The following is a 6,317-nucleotide window of genomic DNA, read 5'->3' as shown; positions in this document are numbered from 1 at the left end:
TCTAATTATTGGCGACATCAGAAATTGATATTATATAATAGATGCTTTTTTGAACATTTTAGAAATTTAAAAATATTAAAAAATGATTTTTTTACACGGCACCCCTACTCTCGACAGACGGCACCCCGGTTGGGAAACACTGATCTAATATACATAGATTATTGATTGATTGATGATTTTCTGCCCCCCAAAAATATTTTGTCATAAACAAATTGGAAAATCCCTGAAATAAAAGAAATGTGGGCTGGTAAGTCACAACACACAAAACTACTAGACTTTTTGCAATAAATTCTATAGATTTTTATTTTGTTTTATTGATGCCATACACATATTCTAAACAATTCTCAACCAAAGCCGTTTACCCTGTGTGCCCTTTACCAGACGTAATGAAAATAAGTGATATTGTTCATCCCTACTATAAATATTTCTTCCCTTGCTCAAATGTAGCTGCAAAATCCAACACATTTCATTTAATTTCATTTATCTTTTATGCTGCTTTGGTTTAAAGCTTCTGCTAAACGCTACACAGATAAATGAGCTCTATTCATCTTAAATGTGCAGTGTAAAGGGAAAAGGTTTGCTCCCAATTGAAATGGATCAAACGTTTGCTGAGAGAGTTATCCTTCACACAACCTGAAGGTGAATCCATGCAAACTTTACGCCACATTTTAGGAGTCAATCCAGCGTCATTTTGTGCAGATCTTTCACATTTGACCTGTTTTAACTCTTATCTTTGCTATAGTCAGATGTTCATATTAACTCCAGCCCGTGAAGGGTAAAGTCTTTTCTCATTTTCATTCCTGGTGATTCCTTGTACTACATCTGATCAAGAGACAGATCTGAAGACCACAGTCAGTGTCTGTGATAAAACTACAAAAGGAGAAGTTACCACCTAACGAGAGAGAGCGCTAATTTCATTTCATGCAAGAGTCTCACCGGTGATATTAAAAAGTGTGGCCTCAGGGTAAGTTTAATTGATTGAGAAATGTGAGGTAACTAATTGCAACTCATTGCTGGGATGCTGTAATCTCCAGCCGATCAATGCAATGTATTTCAGATTAGTGTCCGCACAATTTGAGCTTCCCTCATCTGTCATTTCAGATCTTTTAATGGACACATGCAGCGTGCCAGTGCGTTTAGTTCAGTTTAATATTTCTACAAATGAAGCACTTATCTAAAGCTTTTTTATTACATAGTTCGCATGAAAATGTGCACACTTCAGACTGTTTGTTTAAACTTAGCAAACGTTTGTTTACATGATACTGTCAAAATCTTCATTGAAATATTCTTCAAATCTCCATTTTACTTACAATAATTCTTACTTAAAACAACATGCAAATGTACAGAGACCAGCACATGGCATGCAGGAAAAAAAGAAAAAAAAAAGAAAATAGTAGGCCAAATCATGCACACGATTTACTATTTCGTTGCCTCGATTTATAAATTGTGCGCACAAATTTTGTAAATTGTGCACGATTTAGCAAATCGAGGGAACGAAATAGTAATCGTGTGCACGTTTTAGTACATCGAGGGAACGAATTAGTAAATCGTGCGCACAATTTACAAACCCGATTCCAATAAAGTTGGGACACTGTACAAATTGTGAATAAAAACAGAATGCAATGATGTGGAAGTTTCAAATGTCAATATTTTATTCAGAATACAACAGATGACATATCAAATGTTTAAACTGAGAAAATTTATCATTTTAAGGGAAAAATAAGTTGATTTTAAATTTCATGGCATCAACACAAGGCCATGTTTACCACTGTGTGGCATCCCCTCTTCTTTTTATAACCGTCTGCAAACGTCTGGGGACTGAGGAGACAAGTTGCTCAAGTTTAGGAATAGGAATGTTGTCCCAGTCTTGTCTAATACAGGCTTCTAGTTGCTCAACTGTCTTAGGTCTTTGTCGCATCTTGCTCTTTATGATGCGCCAAATGTTTTCTATGGGTGAAAGATCTGGACTGCAGGCAGGCCATTTCAGTACCCAGATCCTTCTACGCAGCCATGATGTTGTAATGGATGCAGTATGTGGTCTGGCATTGTCATGTTGGAAAATGCAAGGTCTTCCCTGAAAGAGACGACGTCTGGATGGGAGCATATGTTGTTCTAGAACTTGGATATACCTTTCAGCATTGATGGTGCCTTACCAGATGTGTAAGCTATTGCTCCACTATTTTTCACCGCAGCATTGGGGGAATTGGTGATCCTCTGTCCATCTTGACTTCTGAGAGACACTGCCACTCTGAGAGGCTCTTTTTATACCCAATCATGTTGCCAATTGACCTAATAAGTTGCAAATTGGTCCTCCAGCTGTTCCTTATATATACATTTAACTTTTCCGGCCTCTTATTGCTACCTGTCCCAACTTTTTTGGAATGTGTAGCTCTCATGAAATCCAAAATGAGTCAATATTTGGCATGACATTTCAAAATGTCTCACTTTCAACATTTGATATGTTATCTATATTCTATTGTGAATAAAATATAAGTTTATGAGATTTGTAAATTATTCCATTCCTTTTTTACTCACAATTTGTACAGTGTCCCAACTTTTTTGGAATTGGGTTTGTATTTCTTCTTGCATGTCATGTGCGGGGGTCCGTACATATGTAGCACGTGTCTAAGGAATTAAAGAAAGTAAATTACAATGGCATACAAACAATATACAATAAAGGTCAACTATGAAAACTTCCCTTGACTGCACTCTTCTGTTACCCCAAAAATATATTTCAGTGTCATTAATCATTGTTAATTAAGTGTTTATGGATATTGTAGAAACTTAATTTGCTGTAAAAAGCGCGTGAAAAGCGCTATACAAATAAACTTGAATTGAATTGAATTGTTATAAAATTTTGAATTTGCTTTTATTTTTACATTTTCAGTTTTCAATTTAATTTTATGTAAATGTTTAGGAGTTATGTTATGTGCTTTTTAATTTTCATTTGTATTACTTTTTTAATATTACATTTTAGGTTTCGTTTATTTTTATCTCAGTTTTAAATTTGTTATTTTAATTTAGTTTTTCATCTAAACGTTTTTCATCTAATATTTATATTTTATTTATTTCATTTTTATGTACTATTTTAGCATTTTAATTTAGATTAGAGTTTAATTATTTGAAAAAATATTAATTATACATTTAAATACATCATTGTAATATTTTATTAAGTATTTTGATTACATTATAATATTTCATCTTGATTTGTTTTTTAGTATTTCAAATAAGATTTTGTATTTTAATATATCAATAATAATTCATACATTTAAATACCTTAAAATGTATATATTTTTTTTATAAAATTAATAAAATTTATTATTTTAAATGTACTATTTATTATTTCTATAATATTACAAGAAATACATTTCTTGATTAATGTATTTTTAGCGTATTAATCATTTATTTATAATAATTTATACATTTAAATACATATTATACATACATATATGTATATACACACGTATATTTCATATGATGCGATTATAATTTTTCCTTTCTCTTTGGAGTGTTACGAGCTCTTGGTGCATAAAGAAGATCTGTAAAGTTGCAAAGACTAAAGTCTCAAATCCAAAGAGATATTCTTTATAAAAGTTAAGAGTCAACCACACCTACCTAAAACGGCTCGTTCTAACACGCCCCCACATACCTACGTCACTATGTGGGAAGATTTGCATAACGCCGCCCAAATGTTCACGCAAAGAAAGAAGGCGTGACTTTTATTCTCGCTGTAGTATTGTTGTTGCTGCCGCCATGTCGTGAAGACGCTGTGCTTCGTTGTGAAAGCGAAAAGAGGACGACATCCACTTCGTCGTGCCTGGAGCTGATCCGTGCTGGTCACTGATGAAATACATCAACTTTGTGCTGTCGATTGCCGGATCAGCTTTCACCGTGGACGAAGCGGAGTCCAGCCCGGGGTCGTCACATGTGGTTGCCACAAGCCTCCTTCATCGAATCCGCCGGCCGCGCCATTCTCAAGCCCGCCGCCTCCGCTCACTCAATCACACCTCGCATTTCAGACCGATGAGCTTTGTAAAAATCGACGCGTTTCAGAAAGGCGGAGCATAGAGGAGGAACAATAATATACAACATGTGGAAAATAATGTGTTTTTTGAACCTTAAACCGCATAAACACATTTCATTACACCAAATACACCAAATAATGTTCTTTTTAGCAACATCATATGACCCCTTTAACTTATTTTATTATTGATCATTTTATTACCTTAGAATATTACATAAAAATACATTACAGTGTACATCTTGATTTATGTATTTTTAACATTTTATTTACAAATAAAGTTTAAATAAAAAATATTAAAAATAATTTATACATTTAAATACTTAAATTAGATGATTATTTTAATTGACTATGTATTATTTCTCTAGCATTATAATATTACATAAGAAATAAATATCTTTTAGCATTTAGTAATTTATAAAATGTTATACATTTTAATCTTATTTTATTACATTATAGTATTACATAAGAATCACACATCAGTTTACATTTTGATTTATGTATTTTAGCATTTTAATTTAGGTTAGAGTTTAATTTTAACATATTAATACTTTATACATTTAAACACTTACTTTTTATTACTTTTATTTTATTTCATTATATTTTATACATACGATTTTTTTTGTTTTTTTATTTAGATTAGAGTTCAAATATTTAAATATATTGACAACAATTTATAAATTTTTTAAAATGATTTTATTCTAATTTATTTCAGTTAACATACATTTTTTTAAATAGTTTTAGTTAGCTAACAAAAATAACCCTGGTTCAGTTACCAGTTTGATCATGTCTGCATATTCCTTAACACACAAAATAGAATTAGTTTGTCCATATAATCCCTGTCAATAAACTGCCCTAGCCATGTGACACTCAGGTGTTGCTGTACTCTTGAAAAGTTTGGGCTGCTCCGTCACAGAGGACAAACTTTTATTCATGCATATGGAATTCTATCCTGGATAACTGCCCTCCTAATTAGGATAATTGATCAAAGGATCCGTACAGTCTTGGCCAAAACAAATCTGTTTGATCTGACAACATTTTGGCATCATGTAAATGACAGCTGGCAAAACAGAGAGTCGGGGGATTTGGACCGGCCCGAGTCGCCTGTATACTCTGATCTTTCCCGTGTTTTTAATTATACAGACACACACATAGATCTATCATAGCAAGGCTATTTTGCTGGTATTAAACTCTATCACTTTTGTTTCCCTTTAAAGTGTGTCGATGGATTTACGACGGCATCGCCTCTTCTGCTTTATGTCAATTTCAGCATGAAACGCGAAATGTCACATGTGCAATCATTACTATTTCAGGGATAAAGCAGAACTGAGAACTTCTGAGAACATTTGTTAATTTGGCAAACACTATCCAAAGAGAAGTGTGACTGATTAAAAGAATAGTTCAAGTAACTAATTAGTTCATTATTTTCTCATAAAGCCTGCTTTTTTCTGTGAATATTTGTGATTGTTTATGTTTCTCTATATTTTTTTGTTTGACTCGTGTGCTGTATTCTTCTGAAGTCATATGATAACTTGGTGTGTCATGTTTAGTAACAAGACTCACAGACATCAAACCTGGCAAAAGGTCTTTATGGGTCGTATCTGAATAGAATTTTGAATATAATATTGTAGTGTGATACTGATGTAATGTTGCAGTGATTAAAATGTAATGCAAAACAAAGTTTAAAAGTGAGCAGAAAAATATAGACTAGTTAGGAAATGCATTTTTTTAAACAATATTTACATTTCTTATTTTTATTGCATGACAATTTTACATAAAATTGTATTATATTAATAAATTAATAATAATATGAATAATAATTATTTTATTATATTAATAATAATGTATACATTTAAATACTTAAATTGTTTTCTATTTGTTTTATCATTGATTATTTTTATTACATTATAATATAAAATACATTTCTTGATTTATGTATTTTTTATTATTTTAATTTAGATTAGTTTATTTCAATATATTAATAATAATTAATACATTTAGATGCTTAAATTATTTATTATTTTTATTACATTAAAATTTCTTGATTTAGTTATTTTTTAAGTATTTTAATTGAGTGTTTATTGTTTTAATACATTGATAATTATACATTTAAATACTTACTTTTTGTTTTTATAATTTATTTTCATTACATTACATCTCTTGATTTATGTATTTTGAGCTTTTTAATTTAGTGTAATTTAAATATTTTCATATATTGATAATTATGCAATTTAATACTTAAATTATTTTATTATTTATTTTGCATTATTTTACGTAAGAAATACATTTCAGATTA

Source organism: Sinocyclocheilus grahami, unplaced genomic scaffold, assembly GCF_001515645.1.
Source record: "Sinocyclocheilus grahami isolate Dianchi unplaced genomic scaffold, SAMN03320097.WGS_v1.1 scaffold505.1, whole genome shotgun sequence".
Lineage (NCBI taxonomy): Eukaryota > Metazoa > Chordata > Actinopteri > Cypriniformes > Cyprinidae > Sinocyclocheilus > Sinocyclocheilus grahami.
The sequence above is the reverse complement of the archived record's forward strand: the minus strand, read 5'-3'. Positions refer to the sequence as shown.